At 41.6% G+C, this 22,233-nt stretch overlaps 1 non-coding gene and 2 pseudogenes across 1 annotated transcript; 1 reads left to right on the forward strand and 2 right to left on the reverse strand.

Moving 5' to 3' along the window:
* The window catches only part of LOC105050276 (clustered mitochondria protein-like), a 51,495-nt pseudogene that overhangs the window by 9,493 nt on the left and 19,769 nt on the right, over positions 1–22,233 (reverse strand).
* Positions 7,367–12,031, reverse strand: LOC140851056 (uncharacterized; annotated as a pseudogene).
* LOC114914472 (small nucleolar RNA R71) lies at positions 13,502–13,607 on the forward strand. The gene has a single exon (XR_003801729.1). It is a non-coding gene; the product is annotated as a small nucleolar RNA R71 (small nucleolar RNA).

Genomic DNA, 22,233 nt, shown 5'->3' on the forward strand with positions numbered 1-22,233 from the left:
GTCCTGGACCTGATGTTTGGGCGGCTGCAAGAGAGGGAGAGAGATCTGGTTGGCAGCACAAAGGGGGAGGGGCTAGCGCCTCCCCTTGTTTCCTGCCTTTTTGGGACCTAGCGGCAAGAAACCCTAGGGTTTCTTGCTCCTGGGGCGTGGAGAATAGCTGGAGAGAGGAAGAAGAGAGAGAGAGACTTGGAAGAAAGAGTTTCTGTATTCCCTTTGGCTTAATCAAACCTATACAGTGCACGTATATATAAACACAGGGTCAAGTGATCCAAACCCAAAACTCCCTTGACCAACTCTATGGGAGATTAGGTTAACCCAAGCCCATGTACACCCATGACTCGACCTAATCTCACCTATCCTGGGCCCAGACCTGGCCCATAAAGAGTTGGTCCCTTGAGGCCCACATAACCTAGACCTCAAGAACCCGAAAGGCCCACAGCCTTTCAACCTAGGGCCCAACTAGTCCTAGAGCCTCCATGAAGCCCTCATGAATGATGGACCTTGGCCTTAGCCTTGGTCCCCTGGGCCTTGGGCACACCATCTGGATCACAACAATCTCCACCTTGGTGTCCCAAGGCCTCAACCAGGTCCACTCTGTCCATCAGCCGAATCAGCTCAACACATCTCTGAAAGCTGTCCCGTGGAAGTACCTTCGTAAGTGCATCAGCTGGATTCTCCTTGGTGTGTACCTTTATCAACTCCACCTCATCATCCTCCACAAGCTCCCTGATCCGATGATACCGAATGTCGATGTGCTTTGTTCTTGCATAATAGACTGAGTTCTGTGCTAATAGAAGTGCACTCTGGCTGTCACAGTGCACTCTAATGGCCTCCTGAGTAAGGTCCATCTTCGTCAACAAACCCTTCAGCCAAATTGCCTCCTTAGCTGTTTCTGTTAGCCCGATGTATTCCGCCTCTGTAGTGGATAGGGCCGTGATAGGCTGCAGACTCGATCTTCAAGAAATAGGACCTCCATACAGGCTAAAGATGAAGCCTGTCGTAGACCTCCGGGAATCCACATCTCCACCGAAGTCTGCATCTACATAACCACCAATCAGCCCCTGAGCCTCCCTGGACATGTCAGAGTATCCCACTGCACCTCCTCGCTGTCCGTAGCAGATGCCAACTCCAACTGAACCTGTCAGGTATCTGAATATCCACTTCAGAGCTCTCTAGTGCTCCCTGCCAGGCTGCGCCATGAACCTGCTAACCTGACTCACTGCATGAGCGATGTCTGGCCTACAACAGACCATCGCATACATCAAGCTCCCAACTCCTGAAGCATAAGGAACCGTCTCCATCTCCTGAGCCTCCACCTCAGTCTGTGGCGCCATGGTCTTCGAGAGTCTGAAGTGACCGGCAAGTGGCAGCTCCGCCGGCTTTGCTCCCTTCATCCCGAACCTCTCTAAGACCTTCTGTATGTAGCCCCCCTGAGATAGGTGCAGCACCCTCCGGGCTCGGTCTCTGAAAATCTCCATGCCTAGGATCTTCCTTGCAGGGCCCAAATCCTTCATCTCAAACTCCCGAGATAAGGATGCCTTCAGATCCTGCACAACCTTCTTACTCTTGCATGCTATAAGCATGTCATCCACATACAAGAGTAGGAACACCCTAAAACCATCCTCAAGAGACTGAACATAAACACAGGGATCAAACTCGCACCTGAAAAGTCCAATGCTGTGCACATAGGAGTCGAACCGCTTGTACCATTGCCTCGGCGACTGCTTCAGCCCGTACAACGACTTCTGCAACAAACAAACCTTTTCCTCTGATCCTGGATCCCTGAAACCGGGTGGCTGCTCCATGTAAATCCTCTCCTCCAAATGCCCATGGAGGAACGCCGTCTTAACATCCATCTGCTCCAGCTCTAAATCCTGAGCTGCTACAATGCTCAGCAACACTCTGATGGAAGTATGTCTGACGAGGGGAGAGAAGACCTCGCTGAAGTCGATGCCTTCCTTCTGGGAGTACCCTTGGCCACTAACCTCGCCTTGAATCTGATACCTCCCTGCTCTGAAGGCCCTTCCTTGCGACTGTAGACCCATTTGCAGCCAATGGGCCTCTTCCCCTATGGCAACTGCACCAATCGCCACGTCTGGTTCTGGTGGAGAGACTGCATCTCCTCGGACATCGCCTGGACCCACCACTCTCTGTCCTGACTCTCAATAGTCTCCTGATACGTATATGGGTCTCCATTCGCTGTCACCAGGGCATATGACAGCATCTCCTCGAAGCCATATCGGTCCGGTTGCCTAATGGTCCTCTTGGACTTGTGTAGGGCAACACCGATATCAGTCCTCGGTCCAGCTCGCTCCTACTGGACCTCTCCTCCTCGATCATCCATCCGAGTCCTCTCCACCTGTGGAGACACCTTAGGTAGGTTCTCCACCTGAATGTCATGTCCTCCTGTAGTACCTGCAAGAGGCAAAATCAAAGAGGTAAGCTGTCCAGCAGCGCCCTGCTGGACCTCCTCCTGCTCCTGCTGCTCCTCCATGCCTGCTCGCCTCTGTAGGACTGACTCCTCATCAAAAGTCACATCCCGACTAATGATGACCTTCTTTTCCAAGGGATCCCACAACCTGTATCCCTTAACTCCTCGCGGATAGCCTAAAAACACCATCTTGCGTGATCTGACGTCTAGCTTGCTCTGCTCACCAGCTCCAATGTGCACATAGGCCGTGCACCCAAATACCCGTAGATGGCCCAGCCCAACTGTCCTCCCAGACCACACCTCCTCTGGAAGCCTGCCATCCAACCTGGTGTGAGGTGATCGATTGATCAAGTAACCCGTTGCGTCAACTGGGTCAACCCAGAACACCTTTGGAAGCCCTGCCTGCAGCCTCATGCATCGTGCCTTTTTCAGAAGTGTTCTATTCATCCTCTCGGCCACCCCACTCTGCTGTGGAGTCCCCTTAACTGAGAAGTGTCTCCTGATCCCACACTCCTCACAGTAGTCTTGGAACTCTCTGCTGGTGTACTCCCCACCATTGTCTGACCTCAGACACTTCACGCTCCTCCCCTGCTCCTTCTCCACCTCAGCTCTCCAGATCTTGAACTTGGAGAAGACCTCTGACTTCTCTCTCATGAAGTAAATCCAGAGTTTCCTTGAGAAATCATCAATCAGAGTCATGAAGTATCTAGCCCCATTCCTAGCTGAAACTGGGGCTGGTCCCCACACATCCGTGTGTACTAACTCCAAAGGGGCTGTACTGATGTTGAACTGAACTCTCCTCTGCTTTCCTATCTGGCAAGGCTCACAGATCTCCCCTGTAGCACCATCCTCCAGATCAGAGATGAGTCCTCTCCTGCTCAACTCCCTCAGCCCTCTGTCACCCATGTGGCTTAGGCGATAGTGCCACATCCTGTAAGCCCCCTGCTGGTCCTGTGCTGCAGCTGCTGCATCAGATTCTCCGGTCACCACAGATCCCTCCATGCAATAGAGGTTATTGTCCAACCTCCTGCCTCTCATCACTACCATAGCTCCAATGGAGATGTTCAGTACTCCGCGTCTAGCCTTACTGTTGAAGCTGTATCCACTGCGCTCCAAGTAGCCTAGTGATACCAGATTCTTTTCCAGCTTCGGGACGTGCTTTACATTTGTCAATGACCTCACAATCCCATCAAACATCCTCACCCTGATTGTCCCTATCCCAGCCACCTTGCAAGGATAATTGTCGCCTAGAGTCACTGATCCCTCATCTGTCTTGGTGTATGTCGCAAACCAAGACCTGTGTGGTGTGTAATGATGTGAGCACGCAGAGTCTAGTGTCCACTCCTCTGTGTAATACCTGTGACCATCTGATACCACAAGTAAATCATCCTCCACCTGCTGCCCAGCAACTGCACTCACTGATTCTGAGCCACTTCTTTCTCCCTTCTTGCTCTTCCATAGTGGACATTCTCGCTTGAAGTGCCCGAACTCGTTGCACTTGAAGCATTTCATCTCTTTCTTTCCCTTTCTGGACTTGGACCGCCCCCTGGACTTGCTTCTGCCTCTGCCTCTACCTGTCCTCTCCCCTACTGCCAAACCCTCCTGGGGAGCCCGATCTCTGGTCAACTTTTTCCTTTGCTCATTAGACCTCAGCACCGAGACCATGTCCTCATATTCCAGAGTCTCCTTACCGTAGAGCAGTGTAGTCACCAAAGAGTCATATGATCCTGGCAGCAAACACAAAAGCAACAGGGACTTGTCCTCCTTATCCAACTTCACCCCGATATTCATCAACTCCGTGCACAACTGGTCGAACCTCTGAATGTGGCCAATCACATCAGATCCCTCCTGCATCCGAAGACTGTACAACCTCTTCTTCAGCATTAGCTTGTTGCACATATTCTTCCCCATATATATGGTGTGCAACTTCGACCAAAGGCCCTTCGGGATCTTTTCTTCCAGCACTGAATACAACGCCGCATCCGCCAAACATCCTCTGATCACCGAGCATGCTTTCTTCTCCAACGATACCCACTGTCTATCTGTCATTCCCTCAGGCTTCTCATCCAAAGCCTGATCCAGATCTGCTTGCACCAGAAGATCCTCCACCCGGATTTTCCACATGGAAAAATTTTCCTTGCCATCAAACTTCTCGACATCGACCTTCATATTGCTGCCCATTACTAGATCCAAGCCAAACAAGCAATATAAAATCAAGAAGTGTAGAATATACCTTGATGGTACCTTGCTGAAAATTTTCAGCACTTGGGATCTTCAACTTCTCGCGCTTGGAACCGCTTCCTCACCACCGTGGCTCTGATACCAACTGTTGGAGCACGATCCCGGCTCCTCCCACGGATCTTGGGTGCAGCGGAACCAGCAACAAACAAATCTGGAGACTTCTGGACTCGATTGAAGGCCCTTGACGAAATCAACCTGGTTGTTGTCTTCTTCGTCAGCCTTTCGTTCCAGATGAAGAACGCCTCTGAAATCACTTCTAAAAAATCCAAGATCTGGTACCCAACCAGATCAGGCCTGGACCGAGGTCTTTCAATTCGTAGATCTCGAATCGGGGTGTTCTAGATAGGGAAGAAGGTAGATGGAGACAAACCTTGCAGATCTGTCCTGCTGCAGCCTTTCCTGTAGATCTGTTGATGGAGATCTCATCCGCACCTCAAACGACGTCAGATCAACTCCAGATCTGAGAGAAACTTGTACCAACCTCTTCTCAAGAGATTTCAGGTCTTGGACCTGATGTTTGGGCGGCTGCAAGAGAGGGAGAGAGATCTGGTTGGCGGCACAAAGGGGAAGGGGCTAGCGCCTCCCCTTGTTTCCTGCCTTTTTGGGACCTGGCGGCAAGAAACCCTAGGATTTCTTGCTCCTGGGACATGGAGAATGGCTGGAGAGAGAGGGAGAAGAGAGAGAGAGACTTGGGAGAAAGAGTTTCTGTATTCCCTTTGGCTTAATCAAACCTATACAGTGCATGTATATATAAACACAGGGTCAAGTGACCCAAACCCAAAACTCCCTTGACCAACTCTATGGGAGATTAGGTTAACCCAAGCCCATGTACACCCATGACTCGACCTAATCTCACCTATCCTGGGCCCAGACCTGGACCATAAAGAGTTGGTCCCTTGAGGCCCACATAACCTAGACCTCAAGAACCCGAAAGGCCCACAGCCTTTCAACCTAGGGCCCAACTAGCCCTAGAGCCTCCATGAAGCCCTCATGAATGATGGACCTTGGCCTTAGCCTTGGTCCCCTGGGTCTTGGGCACACCACCTGGATCACAACAGATCTCGCATCACATTTGTATTCTAGTATGTGTGTGGCCCTTTATATACCGTAATCTCCCATCACTGCGTCTTAATCCGAAGGAATGTACGGAGATGCCAACTGCAAGTATCAGACTGTTTACACATGACGCTCCATTTAACTCTGTTTGACTCGATAACTTTGAAAGATTGGTAGATGTGAATGGCATACTGTTTTACGATGCGTTGGACCTGTTCTTTCGATCCGAATACCATTTCCTTTCTTAACTTTTCATTTCCACCAAAAAATGGATGTTCCGGCAAGCTCTATGGGATGCAATCTCATCGTCGTTGATGCATGTCGTCAGGGCATCAAAAAAATAAACTCAATTCTAATTTATCACATAGCTAGGATGAATCAGGATCGTATCCACAAGGATCTCGGACAATTATTTTATAATTATTAAAAGAAAAAGAGAAGATAAATTTTAATTAATTATTAAGAAAGCAGTAATTTTAATTTAATTCACGAAAAAAAATCAAATAGGAAAGAAGCCTCGAAAATTCAAAATCCACCATGCAAAATAGATTTTATATATATATTTTTTACTTTTATGTAGCAATGATGAGATTTGTAATTAAGATGGAGTGTAATTTACCTCGGATAGGTATGAACCATATCCTTGGATTATGGCTCATCCGTCCAGAGTATAGATTACCTTATCTCAACTACAAATTAAAGATTTGAATTAAAAATACAATAATTTATCTCTCTTAAGTACGCACCGTACCTATAGATCACGGCGTGTCTGTGAAGAGTATAGGTTGTGCATGCTGAATCCAAACTTCTAAAGAAGAAATAATATCAAATAAACATGAAGCACAGAATAATTTTTTATTTCATTGCAACGAAAAATAAATACAAAAAAATAAATAAATTTATGTTGCCGGATTCATCGTCTTCCCGAGTTGAAGAAATCTAGCCTTCCATGAAACTCTTACGCACTGACATCCTGTTGCTGAGGAGACTCTTGGACAATAGCTGAAAAATGTTTGATGGCAACAGAGGGAGAGACATGGATTTTGATGTGAAGAATGATGAACGTGTCCACCCCCCCGACGTCTTCTACGATCTTCTTTTTATAGACTTTATTTTACGCATTCAAGCTGTATTTGTTTCGCATCTTAATAGCCTCTTCTTATCCGTATCTTTTTCATAAAACCGTACGTCTTTCCATGTTTATTTTCTGTTTAGCCGTTCTTCTGCGATAGCTTCCACAAAATTTAAACCACGCTCACCGTTTGCCAATGCACATCCATCCCATGCATTCAAGTTGCTGGGTTCCACATACTTTTTAAATGCCTTAGTGATCACACGCCAAGCCCAGCCAACATCTTCTTCATTTAATATTTCCATGTGGGTCTCTACTTTAAATCACCCATTACGTGAAACTTGTTGTTGACTTTTTAAACTATTCCCTTTTCAAACTTCATGTGCTGTGGACTAGATCATGCAACCAACTCTTGTATACCAAAGCTTCTGTACATTGTGTGGGCTGCATGAAGAGGTTTTGGGCCTTCCATCATTTTGGGCTTTTGAATTTTATTCTAAACTTGAGTTAGGCTTGATTTTGAGCATTTCTTGGGTTTGGACTCAATCTCCTAATTACCTGCAAAAGAGATTAAGAAGCATTAAATACCGACTAATAAAGATTAAATAATATAATATTTAATACTTCTAACATTATAATTCATGTATTGATCACACTCCCCAACTCGAACTTTTGCTCGTCCTCGAGTAAAATAGATAAATCAGTAGTGTGTATAGACTCGTCCTTGAATTAAAAGTTATCTTGACAGTTCTAAGATCAGATGATATCCGGCTTGACCATTAAAGTAATATTTATCGGATTATCAATTCTACCCATCTAATGGTTGAGTGAAGTCCATAGAATTTTTAAAATTTTTTCCTTTCACCAACTTTCTACTTCATTCTTTAAGTCCTCTAACTTGTTGTGGGCTTAGTGTAGTGTCTTTTTGTAATTTAGTCCATTTATTTATTTATTTATTTATTTTTGAATATATAGTCAGTGCAATGTCCAACTCCTTAAGCGTTATAGTTGACCCATGTAACGAGCTTTAGGCCAATGACTCCCAAACCAATTGGCTTTAGGGCATTAGGTGCAGAGCACCGCTTAGACTTACTCGAGTCAAAAAGGCTACGAGTTAAGACTGACTCTACAAGAGGTTTCTTTGCATTCTCACCTTTTGACGCGAACAACAACACTTACTTAGGTGAAGGGACCTGATTACTTAGTGAAAAATGCTAAAAATCTATTTTATTAATCTGGATAAACTTTAACTTCAAGGTGGACTTTTTTTTTTTTTTTTGCAAACTTCGACTTTTCCACTTATACCCTCATGAAGTAGATTCCTTATTGAGATCATTGGGCAGAAGATTCTAGAATTACTCTAAAATTCATTCTGGTATTCTGGTCCAAACTCCATTTATTGGGCTTTCTTAATAATTTATCCCTCAATATTTCTAAAATTATCTAAACCGTTAATCATTCATTAATTAGAATGCCCGATTAACTTAATTCAAGACAAAATCTGGTACACAAAACTGATTATAATCACATTTTGAGGACTTGATTAATTTAATTATTCTCTTCCTCCATCTTTATTTTCATTGTCCTCAATGGAAGAAAAGAAAAAAATAGAATAGAAAAAAAAACTATAAAGAAAGATACCACCTGAGTTCGATGTGCTCATTTATTATCGAATAAGAGGTTCTTCCTTTGCGGGTCGTGACTCCATCTGGATTTTAGATGGGATGCTCCCTCCAACTTATTTGATTGTTGTTCTCAGGTTTCCCTAGCAAAAGAAAAGAAGATAGATGAAATGCATAAGCTGGGTTGCCTCCCAAGAGCACTAAGTTTAAAGTCTTCAGCCAGACTATGCTTAGTATCATTCTATTGGATCCACTAGATCAACAGATTCAATTAGCTCTCCATCATTGATTCCTTCCAGATATGATTTCAGACGCTGGCCATTTACCTTAAAAGTGTTCCCCTGTTTAGGTTCTCTGCGTTCTACAGCTCCATGGAAAAATACCTGGGTCACGATGAAGGGTCCGTCCCAGCATAAGCGAAGTTTTTCAGGAAAAAGACGCAACCTAGAATTGAAGAGCCGTACTTTCTGATTGGGCTCGAATATTTTTCGTGCAATGAATTTATCGTGGTATGCTTTAGTTCGGGCTTTATAAATTTTAACACTTTCATACGCTTCATTGCGTAGCTCTTCTAACTCATTCAATTGGAGTCTCCTATTAGAACCTGCAGTTTTCATATCAAAATTAAATTTTCGTATGGCCCAAAATGCACGATGTTCTAATTCGACTGGTAGGTGACAAGCCTTTCCAAAGATAAGTCGATACGGAGACATTCCTATGGGTGTTTTAAAAGCCGTACGGTAAGCCTATAGCGCATCATCCAAGCGTGCTCATCAATCCTTTCTATTAGGTTTTATCGTTTTTTCAAGAATATGTTTGATCTTCCTATTGGAGACTTCAACTTGGCCACTTGTCTGGGGGTGATAAGGTGTGACAACTTTATGGGTTATTTCATATTTTTTCATTAAATTTTCAGAGTGCTTATTCGTGAAGTGTGTACCCCCGTCACTTATGATGGCTCTTGGGCACCCAAACCGACTAAAAATGTTATGTTGAAGGAACTTGATCACAATTTTATGATCATTGGTTTTGGTTGCTATTGCCTCTATCCATTTTGAAACATAGTCTACTGCGACTAAAATATACTCAAATCCAAATGAGGAAGGAAAGGGTCCCATGAAATCAATCCCCCAAGCATCGAAAATTTATACGACAAGAATAAGGGACAGGGGCATCATATCTTTTCTTGAAATATTTCCTGTTTGTTGGCATCGCATGCAATTATGGCTGAATTCATGTGCATCTTTGAATAGTATCGGCCAGTAAAATCCACTCTGCAACACCTTTGCTGCAGTTTTTCTTTCGTTAAAATGTCCCCCACATGCCAGCGAGTGACAGAAGGTAAGAATACTTTGGACTTTACACTCGGGGATACAACGTCGGATCACTTGATCTGAGCAATATTTGAACAACTCTGGTTCTTCCCAGAAATAGTATTTTACTTGGGAAAGAAATCTTTTTTTCTCTTGTTGGGTCCAATAAGACGGGATCTGTCCCATTACCAAGTAATTGATTATATAAGCAAACCAAGGAAGAACAGTGGAAGAGATTGAAAAGAGTTGTTCGTCCAGAAACCTATCTTTGATCGCTTCTTTATTGTGTTCTATCAAGATCCTAGAAATATGATATGCTACCAAGTTTTCGGAACCCTTTTTGTCTAAAATTTCTAAATCAAATTCTTGTAATAGAAGGATCCATCTAATCAGCCTTGGTTTTGTATCCCTTTTTGATAGCAGATGCTTCAGTGCTGCATGATCAGAGTATACCAAGACCTTGGAGCCCAGAAGGTATGATCTAATTTTTTCTAAGGCAAACACAACTGCGAGCAACTCTTTTTCGATCGTGGTATAGTTCAATTGGGCATCTGAAAGAGTTTTGCTTGCATAATATATTACATATGGTTCTCGATTAAACCTTTGCCCTAATACTGCCCCTATAGCATAATCAGAAGCATCACACATAATTTCGAACGATAGGGTCCAATTCGGAGGTTTTATGATCGGTGCAGTGGTTAAAGCAGTTCTGAGCGTATTGTAAGCAGCCATGCAATCTTCATTAAAATTGAAAGAATTTTTTTTGGCTAGGCGATTGCACAAAGGTCATGAGATTTTGCTAAAATTTTTAATGAAACGCCTATAGAAACCCGCATGGCCTAAAAAGGATCGTACTTGTTTAACCGAGGTTGGGGGAGGTAATTTCGAAATTACTTCAATCTTGGCTTTATCTACTTCGATCCCTCGCTCGGATACAATATGTCCGAACACGATTCCCTCACGAACCATAAAATGGCTCTTCTTCCAACTTAAAATCAGATTTGTTTCCACACATCGTTGAAGGACCTTGGTTAGATTCTAAAGACAGTCATCAAAGGTAGGGCCGAATATCAAAAAATCATCCATGAAGACCTCTAGGAATTTGTCAACCATATCAGAAAAGATGGCCAAAATACACCGTTGAAAAGTGGATGGTGCATTGCAGAGACCGAACGGCATACGTCTGAATGCGAATGTTCCAAATGGGCATGTGAAGGTGGTCTTTTCTTGATCAGTAGGGAACACCGGAACCTGATTATATCCTGAATATCCATCCAGGAAACAGAAGAAACTGTCCTGCTAGCCATTCTAAGATTTGGTCAATAAAAGGCAAAGGAAAATGATCTTTTCTAGTGACGGCATTCAGCTTGCGGTAGTCAACATATACTCGTCAATCAGTTGTTGTACGAGTAGGAATTAACTCGCCCTCGTCGTCCTCTACTACAGTAATACCTGATTTTTTAGGTACTACCTGAGTTGGACTACCCATTGGCTATCCAAAATCGGGTAGATGATACCAGCATCAAGCCATTTGACTACTTCCTTTTTCACAACTTCCCGCATATTCGGATTCAATCTTCGTTGCATATCCCTATGTGGTTTGGCCTCAACCTCACAGTGAATGCGATGCATGCAAACAGAAGGATCTATACCTTTTAGATCGGCAATCGTCCATCCTATGACTTCTTTATGCTTTTTGAGCACCCTTACAAGTTGTTCCTCCTGGTCAGTGGTTAGGTCGGATGCAATGATCACTGGTAAAGTATCATTAGGTCCGAGAAAAGAATATTTCAGCATGGCAGGAAGAGGTTTTAGCTCTAGGATAGGTGGTGCTTCTAAGGATGGTACTAGAGGGCTTGATTGAGTTGGTAATTGCTCATATTTTACAGTCCAAAGGGGAATGGTATTAAACTTGGGAGGTTCTAGCAAAGCATGTACTTCAGTGTACCCATCAATATCCAAATTATCTACTCTAAGATGTGTTAGGCATGTCTGTAAAGGATCTGAGTTGAGCAATGCAAGGGCGTTATCTTCTACAACTTCCTCTAACATGTTGATCTCGTTATGGTCGTACGTGGGTGGTCCTTGAAATGCATTGAAAATATTTAATCTCAGCTTCTTATTTCCGAAAGATACATCCATAACCCCGATCCTACAATTTATACAAGCATTAGCGGTTGCTAGGAAGGGTCTTCCTAGAATAATTGGAATTTGGCTAGGGTTGCTACCAGATTCCATATCCAGCACAAGAAAATCAACAGAAAAGTAAAATTCATCTACTTTCACCAATACATCTTCTAGCATTCCACGGGGTACCTTAATGGATCGATCTGCTAGTTGTAAAGTTACCGTTGTAGGTTTTAACTCTCCAAATCCAAATAGATCATAAACAGAGCTTGGGAGAAGATTGACACTTGCACCCAAATCTAATAATGCCTTTTTAATCGTGAGATCCCCTATGACACACGATATAATTGGGGTACCTGGATCCTTTAGTTTGGGTGGGGTACTTTGCTGAAAAACTGAGCTGGCCTGCTCAGTTAGGTGTATTTTTCTTGGTATCTGTGCTTTAGATTTTCGTTTTTGTGTGCACAGATCCTTAAAGAATTTGGCATATGCAGGAACTTGCTTAATAGCATCAAGAAGCGGTAAGTTTATTTGAACCTGTTTGAAAAGTTCTAACATTTCTTTCATCTTAATACCCTTTTTGTCGAAAAACAAAAGAGATTCTAAAGCACTGGAAAATGGAGCCTTAGGTGCAGGTGCTGGATTAACAGATTCTTCCCTCTCTTTCGGTTTCTTCTTTTCTGGTGTGGCCGGCATTGGTGGCTCCGGTTGTTGGGTTACTTCAGGTTGATTTAAGATTTTTCCGCTTCTAAGGGTCATAATCGATTTGGCATGTTCGAAAAAAATTTCGGGACTGGTGGAGCTCTCAGCCATGTACTTGTCCTTTTGGGTTATTGATGGGTTGACTTGGTAATTTACCTTCCTCCCTTCTACTAAAAGCTGTTGCTAACTGTCCTATCTGGATTTCTAGCTTTGCTATTGATTGTGTATGGGAGTGAAGGAGTTGGGTGTTCATTTCTAGTCCTTTAAGTGCTTGCAGCACCTTTCCTTCAAAAGCTGAGCTATAAGTATTTAGGGTGGGTTGAGGACGGTTCTGGTATTGTGACTGGGGTGGATGCCTAGAAGTCGCAGCTGGATAACCTGATCCTTGTTGCACCGAAGGAATCATTGGTTGTAGTTTCTATGAAAAATTCGGATGGTTCTTCCATCCTAGATTGTATGTACTAGAATAGGGATTGTTCGTGCTAGAATAAAGATTATTCCCTGGTCTATGAGTGGTTTGGGCTTGATGGACTTGCTCTTGTATATATTCAGAAAACTGTGGTGCAGTTGGACACTCACTCACAAAGTGAGTGGGGCTTGAACATAGTGCACATATTTTGCATATGACTAGATTGAGAAGGAGAATGTCCTATACTTAATAATCGATCTAATTTTTGGGACAATTCATCTACCTTATGATGGATATCTATGGCATTTCCTACTTCATAGATTCCACCCCTCCTTGGGTTTAACATGGGTTTGTCTCTAACAGAAACAGGCATACAATGTAATGAATTTTCACTTAAAGTTTCAAATAGTTATCATGCCTCATCTTCACTTTTGAGCATGAATGTCCCACCGCATTATGCATCAACCATTTGTCAGTGTCTTTCAGATAGCCCATCATAAAAATATTGGACTAACTGCCACTTGGGTACAGCATGATGGGAACATTTTCTAATAAGTTTCTTTAACACCTCCCATGTTTCATGAAATATTTCTCCATCTAGTTGGAAAAAACTAGTTATGGCTTTTCTTATTTGATTAATTTTTCCTATGAAAAAATATTTCTTAAGAAATTCTCCTTAGAGCTGGTCCATGGAATCCAAAGTATGTAACCAATATTTGGCTTTGTCTTTGAGTGAGAAAGGAAATAATTTCAATCTAAGGGCATCATCGGAGAAGTTGTGAATCTTGACTGTTGAGCATATCTCAAGAAATTCGTCAAGATGCTTATAAGGATCCTCGTTACTAAGTCCATAAAATGAGGGTAACATTTGAATTATACTGGACTTAATTTTATATTGGGTGGCCTCTACAGGGGGCACTTGAATACAAGAAGAGTAGGTATATGTGGAAGGAGTAAAATACTCCTTCAACTGTCTAGACGGATCTTTCTCCTGATTTCGGTCCATATTTCTACGTTTGTTAGCTCTAAAGGTTCTTTCTATTTCTGAATCAAAAGGTAGGATTTCTGGTCGTAACGATCTACGATCAAGCATACACTTTAAAATAGAAAATTTTTAATTTTTATAGAATTTTTTTTTAATTTTAAATTTTTCAAACACTTACTCAAACAACTTATTTCTACCCTAGGTTATCTTAAATCTAGACAGCTCCTAACTGCCAAAGCTATCTTGGAGCCCTCCAAGTTAGAAACCGACTAACTAACTAGCCAGGTAAGGGTAAGATTGATGGGAGGCTCCTCGTACTTTCGCAACAGACCTAATTAGAGAACCATCTTTCTTCGGGCTCTTGTCCCTGAACCCCTTTCCTAGACACCAATCAACTAGTCAATCCTGATCCGGTCCAACTCTGTCGAGTGCCTTGTCCTAGTGAGCTCGAACACCTTAGTGGTCAACGTCTAATTAATCTTAAGTTAGGCTTAGGTATGCAAAATGAAGATTATGGTTTGTCGGCTAAGGGTGATCAAATCTCCACTTTATCTGATTAATGGGTTAAATACCCTTAAAGTTAATTATGGATATGCAATGCAAAACAAATAAGGTGTCCAATCGAGTTAAAATTTTTATATTTTAGATTATGCTATATTAATTAAGTGTTATGAAATATCTTTTTTTTTTAGGATTTATGGTTCTATCTTTTTTTTATAGATATTTATTTATTTATTTATATATATATATTTTTAGGTTTTACAAAAAAATAAATTTAAATAATTAAGCAATAAATCACTAAGCTAAAAAAAATCTCTAAAATTAAAAAGCACTAAATTAATTATGCAAATAAGGTAATCTAGTTAGGAAGCAATAAAAAAAATTAAAGCAAGAAATAAAAACTGAAAAGCTGAAAAATATATGTTTTTTTCTTTCAAATTAACTGTATCAAGATCCCCAGCAACGGCGCCAAAATTTGATGCACGTCGTCAGGGCATCAAAAAAATAAATCCAATTCTAACTTATCACATAGCTAGGGTGAATCGGGATCATATCCACGGGGATCTCGGACAATTGTTTAATAATTATTAAAAAAAGAAGATAAATTTTAATTAATTATTAAGAAAGCAGTAATTTTAATTTAATTCACAAAAAAAAATCAAATAGGAAAGAAGCCTCGAAAATTCAGAATCCACCATGCAAAATAGATTTTATATTTTTTTTTTACTTTTATGTAGCAATGATATATTTGTAATTGAGATGGAGTGTAATTTACCTCGGATAGGTATGAACCATATCCTTGGATTATGGCTCATCCATCCAGAGTATAGATTACCTTATCTCAACTACAAGTTAAAGATTTGAACTAAAAATATAATAATTTATCTCTCCTAAGTACGCACCGTACCTGTAGATCACGGCGTGTCTGTGAAGAGTATAGGTTGTGCACGCTGAATCCAAACCTCTAAAGAAGAAAGAATATCAAATAAATATGAAGCACAAAATAATTCTTTATTTCATTGCAACGAAAAATAAATACAAGAAAAAAAAAATAAATTTATGTTGCTGGCTTCATCGTCTTCTCGAGTTGGAGAAATCTAGCCTTCCATGGAACTCTTACGCACTGACATCCTGTTGCTGAGGAGACTCTTGGACAACAACTGTAAAATATTTGATGGCAACAGAGGGAGAGACATGGATTTTGATGTGGAGAAGAATGATGAAGGTGTCCACCCCCCCGACGTCTTCTACGATCTTCTTTTTATAGACTTTATTTTACGCGTTCAAGCCGTATTTGTTTCGCATCTTAACAGCCTCTTCTTATCCGTATTTTTTTCATAAAACCGTACGTCTTTCCATGTTTATTTTATGTTTAGCCGTTCTTTCTACGATAGCTTCCACGGAATTTAAACCACGCTCACCGTTTGCCAATGCATGTCCATCCCATGCATTCAAGTTGCTGGGTCCCACATACTTTTTAAATGCCTTAGTGATCACACGCCAAGCCCAGCCAACATCTTCTTCATTTAATATTCCCATGTCGGTCTCTACTTTAAATCACCCATTACGTGAAACTTGTTGTTGACTTTTTAAACTATTCCCTTTTCAAACTTCATGTGCTGTGGACTAGACCATGCAACCAACTCTTGTATACCAAAGCTTCTGTACATTGTGTGGGCTACATGAAGAGGTTTTGGGCCTTCCATTATTTCAGGTTTTTGAATTTTATTCTGAACTTGAGTTAGGCTTGATTTTGAGCATTTCTTGGGTTTGGACTCAATCTCCTAATTACATGCAAAACAAATTAAGAAGCATTAAATACCGACTAATAAAGATTAAATAATATAATATTTAATACTTCTAACATTATAATTCATGTATTGATCAGTCGTCGGATGCATCAACTAGCCCAAATTCAGGAACAATAGGTGCCTCATGTGGTGGGACATTCTCTTCTGCACTAGACTCCCCACTATCACTGCCATCAGACTCCGCATCATCATCCTCATCTTTTTCATCAGTAGGATTAGGATCATAACTGACAACAGCTTCATTTTCGAACAAAGTTGTATCAGCCACTGCGGTTCCCAATCCTCCAATCCGGACATGGCATGCATGTGGCTGATTAAGTGATACAGGGTCATTAGCTTCATGCTCCACATGCTCCATGGTAGTTGCCACATAACTAGGACCGACCCCTGCATCATCAAATGCGGCATTACTTCACTATTGATACACAGCCTCTTCCCCTACTATGCACCAATGATTATCAGTTATGGATATAGCTGGAGTGCCTCCATACTCATATCCAGTTTCATCGATCATTGGAGATGCATCAAGTAGAGATGCCCCCATGCTTGACTGTGTAAATAGAGTAGATACATACTGAGACACACTTACATGCTGTTCACCACCACCTGAAACTTCTACCACTGCTGGCTCGATAAAAATTTCAACTGCCAGAAACATCCCTTGTAATGGGATGCCCAAGACGGTATACATTGTCTGATCATCTTTAATAGGTATAACCAAATATTGTCCAACTGTATGAATTGAAAATCTACACATTAGAAAAACTCCACATTGATTGGGATCCCATCTAGTGACAGTATAGCAGATCCACACAAGTTCTTGATATGTTGCGTTACGATCTACCATGGCCATCTGAGTCTGTCCACCGTTATAATATGCACCGTTAGCATCACGATTGATCCTTCCATCCCAATGGAAGATAACAGTGATAAATCTTGAATCCATTTTTCAAAAATTATTGTGAGAACTAACTGCATTAATAAACAAATTGTATGGCACATTTTTTAAAATGAATCCCTAAGTTTGAAATGCATGGCAGATGCATTTCAAACTTGAGTCCCTAAGTTTGACAAGCAGATCTTCAGCAATGAAGACATTGGGTCTTTGGCTAGCTGCAGTTTTTCGTGCCAATAAGGTGATCGTGATAGATTTTGCAAAAATTCCTACAACAGAGGCAAACACAAAGGTGTTCCATCGAGTTTTTTGGACATTCGATCCATGCATTCAGGGCTTCCAGTTCTGCCGCCCACTGATTAATATCGATGCAACGCATTTATACAGCCGATATAAGAATACTCTCATGATAACTGTAGCAAGAGATAGAAATGAGAGTATCTATCTGCTAGCATTTGCCATTTGTGAAGACGAGAGCCATAGTAGTTGGTCATGATTTTTATGGCATTTGCACCATTATATGACACATGATCGTATGGAGATTAGTATAATTTCAAACCGGCACAAAAGAATATTAGCTGCTATTTCAGATGAATTTGTTGGGTGGACACCACCATATGGGTATCACAGATTATGTCTTAAATATATTGAGGCTAACCTATACGGTCGATTTCATGATGCAGTATTTTTTACTTATTTTCATCAAACTGCAAAATAAAATCAGCCCTAAAAGTTTGATTGAAGCATGCAACACATTGAGAGAACATGACCAATTGCTTCCAATATCTGAAATCATATCCACTTGACGATCTGAATAAATGGTCGCTGATGCATGCATGGGTGGATGTAGGTATGGAATAATGAATACCAATCTATCTGAAAACTTCAATAAGGTATTGAAGAGGGCTCGCTCATTGCCCATTACCACTCTTGTTTCCCTTTCCTTCACACACATGTCGAAGTGGTTTAGCATCAGATGTGCAATAACGGCACGGAGAAGGGAGGCCGGCAGGATATTCATAGATAAGATTAAACGAAAGTTAAATGAACGCCAGCCAAAGTCAAGAGAGTATTGTGTGGTTAAGTACAATAATCAATCGAACTTGTATGAGATTCGGTTAAGACGAAGATATTATAGCCCCGATGAACCTGATTATATACAGATAGTCGACTTGGGCATGCACATGCACATGTAGGAAGTGGCAGTTACTACATTATCCATGCTCCCATTTGTTTGCTGTATGTGCCAGTGAGAACTTGAACTGGAAGCAGTTCATTGACGACTGTTATACTATTGTACATTATGAGCAGTCATATGCATCTACCTTCCATCTCTCAGAGAGTCCATGTTATTGGACTGAGTAGACTGCATCTAGACTCATACTGCACCCATCCACAAGAAGACAAGAAAAGGGGCATCCACAATCGAGGGGATCCAAGATGATATGGACGCAATGGAGTGCCCAAATATTGTACGGTGCGGATTGTGTAAAGAGATAGGGCACAACCAATGTAGATACCCCCAATGGCACTGATTTATGTATTTATTCATATTATATAGACTGACTTTATATATCATTTGTGTTCCTTTCAAAATATTTTAGTTATATAATCATGTCGTGTAAACTTTTTTCAAATTATCCTATGTAGCATGTGTTGCTTATCATCTTTGATATTTTTTGGTAGTAAGATAGTCTTTTTATTTTGTGCCTTAGACATGGTAAGTTCGGACTCCGATGTTCATCCGGAGTCGACAGACCCTACCATGTTGTATCTCCAGACTCGACACCACAGTGATCTTATATATTCTGGGGAGGACATAGGGCCCCTATGCCGTAGACACAGAGGCTCGACAGCTATGCACGTTTGATGGCCACATGAGAGGATCCGAGAATATCTTCATATGGCTGATTTTGATGGAGTATTTAAAATATATGATATACAACTAGATTGGGCCCTCATCACAGCCATGGTAGAGCGATGGCATCAGGAGACATATTTTTCACTTGCGCATCGAGGAGGCGACGATCACGTGGCAGGATGTTGCTGTTCTTCTAGGATTACAGGTGTACGGGCCTGCCATCACCGATACTGCAGGAATCATCTAGTCAGATCTATGTGAAGAGTTATTCGGGATTAGACCGCCAGAGTCGATGTTGTCGGAATCTTTGCTCAAATTTTACTGGCTTCGCGACACGTTCCACCACTTACCGAATGATGCAGATGATGAGACCGTACAGAGGCATGCTTGAGCATTTATTCTTTACCTTATCAGAGGTCATCTGTTCACCGATAAGTCCGATTTCTATGTGCAGTTGTTGTACTTACCCCTGTTACGTGATCTCCACATGTAGACAATTGAGTTAGGACAATGCTACCTTAGCCTTCTTGTATCGCGAGCTCTACAGGGCCACCAGACTAGATGCATGTGAGATAGCTAAGCCATTGGTCTTACTGCAGCTTTAGGTGTGAGGGTATTTACACATCGGACGACTAGATAGAATGCTCCCCAGGGTAAGAGCCCACCAACCAATGATGGGAAGTGATGTAGTAGGACATGGCCTGTTAGATGAAAATGATACTGGTTTTGAGGACCCATTTGACGACATACAATACAACCAGACTGATCTACTGGAACGCAGGTATGTAATCAGTATCACTGATTTTATATGTAAATGACTACATATTTTAGCACAATAACATATTGACTTTGTTTTGAAAAAGTGAAGGACTCGACTGATTGGTGCTAGCAATCCATACATAGTCATATACTATAGAAATCAACTTGACCAGCAGCGCGACAATCAGATGGTGTAGGTGCCTTACACACCAAAGATATTAGCCACATTGCCCGAGGTATGCCGATCAGATCAGTACATATGAAGAACACGCACATCTCTCATTTGCTTCGACATCGTGGAGATCTATTGTCCGAAGCGTATGATGCGATAATTTGGCATGCATCAGGACGCTCTCCCAGCATGTGACACTCGTGACGGTCTCTACAATTTTGATCGACGAGGGCAGCATCACCACAATTGGGGTAGAGAGCATCGGGAGCATATTGACGCATTGGAGCGATGAGAGAATTTGATTGTGGATGGCCCAAATATGCTCCCCATGATGGATTATTATGATCCATATATGGTGTAGTACAAGAGCATCACTAGATGATTTATCTTGCCATTGATGAGTGAATGGTCTAGGATGAGGTTCCGTCCTTCAAACAGCGTGATGGACATTGTGGTAAGTACATTTTGCTTTTGTCCCACTTTGTTATGTTGTTATTGTTATATTTATGAATAATATTTGTTTTCTTTTTCATACTGATAGTTTCAGAGGATCACATCGCTACACCACCGAACAAGGAGCGGCTTCCATTTGATCACTGTTGGATGCAAAGATCGAGCATTTGCCAATATTATGGACAGTCTTGTCAACACTATGCGAATCATCTCAGAGGATAGACGACTTCAGACTGCACCATCGGCGGATGATCCAAGTACCTCATCATATGCCCAGCACACCTCATATCCTGGCTTCTCGGACTTCAACCTCCCCATAGATGATGTGTCTATATCACAGAGGATGAGCAAGCCAGGAGACACGTCGTACCGACCCGATGAACAACACATCAATCAGCATGGGAGGGCCAAAAGCAGGAGTCGACTGAGAGTTTTTCGAGGTAGATGCCAGGCACATGTTGATAGGCCGAGCATGCCAGCACCTCCCTCCCCGCCAGTTGATACCATGCCTAAGCCATCACGACAGCAACCAGAGGTGACACACGTTTACGAGAGACGGACGCGGAGGCTCCAGTATCTTGATATATACGTCTTTCGATAGTTGTGATACTTGTACATATTTTTTTTGCTAAAAAATTTTGTAATCATCAACTATTGGATTACATTATTTTGAAATTAATGTTATAATTTTTTTTTATCTGAATGCACATGAATTAATTTTTGTTGGTTATGCAAAAAATTAATTGTTGAGCTTGATATAGATTATATGGCTGGAGTTTGGGATTGTCAAGCATTTCTAAAATATCCTATCATGTTAATTATAAACAAGGTTGGAGAAATTTGAATTTGCACCTCAGGAAAGCCAAGAATTTTTGAATAGATAAAGATGCTTGGAGAATGCCAAAATGAGCATTTCATCAAGTTGGAGATGCAAATAATATTTTTGAATAAATAAAGATGTTGTTTTGGTTTATAGCACAGCAGGGGTCGACCCAAAATATAGATAAAGATGCTGTTTTGATTTGTAGCACAGCAGGGGTCGACCCATGGGTCGATCCGTTCCAAGTTGCTATACCAAGTTGCCGTTGTGCCGTGGGCAAAGGGACGTTTCAAAGTCGCCCTATTAAAGGGCGACTTATAGAGGTGCCCTATCACAGGGCGACTTATAGAGTCGTCCTATCATAAGGCGACCTATATAGGAGCTCTACGATAAGGCGACTCATACTATCATCCACCTATTCCCCAGCTGGCAGTAAGATTGGTGAGTCAACATGAAAAGTCGTCCTATCATAGGGCGACTTTGTTTTCGACAGTATTTTCGTAAATAATTTTGAAAGGACATTATTTTCATATTTTTTTTTAAATTAACATTATTTTGGTAAAAAATCCAACCTAAAATAGTGACACCTGGCAGAGGCACTATATAACACTTGGTAGCATGAAATTTATGATGCACATATTGCATTCTAATTTGTTCATTCTGTAAACACAAAATCCTTTTCATCTGTCAGGCACACTCCAACATTTAGAAGACATGCCATTTTTAATGCTCTTGTCCATAGGTCACCGACAGAACAATAAGCATGTCATATACATATTCATATATGTATACATGTAGGGGTATAAATGGACTGGATTGGATTATACCTAAATCCAACTCCAATCTGAAATATTTTGGACTTGAAAACTTGGCTTCAAAACCAAACCAAATACTCTACTAGTCCAATCCAATCCGGTCCGAAAAGTTTGGATTGGATTGGACTGGATTTTTGGACTTTTATATGCAATAGACTGCAATTTGGATCATAATTCAAAAGTAAGTT

Source organism: Elaeis guineensis, chromosome 8 (genome assembly GCF_000442705.2).
Source record: "Elaeis guineensis isolate ETL-2024a chromosome 8, EG11, whole genome shotgun sequence".
NCBI lineage: Eukaryota > Viridiplantae > Streptophyta > Magnoliopsida > Arecales > Arecaceae > Elaeis > Elaeis guineensis.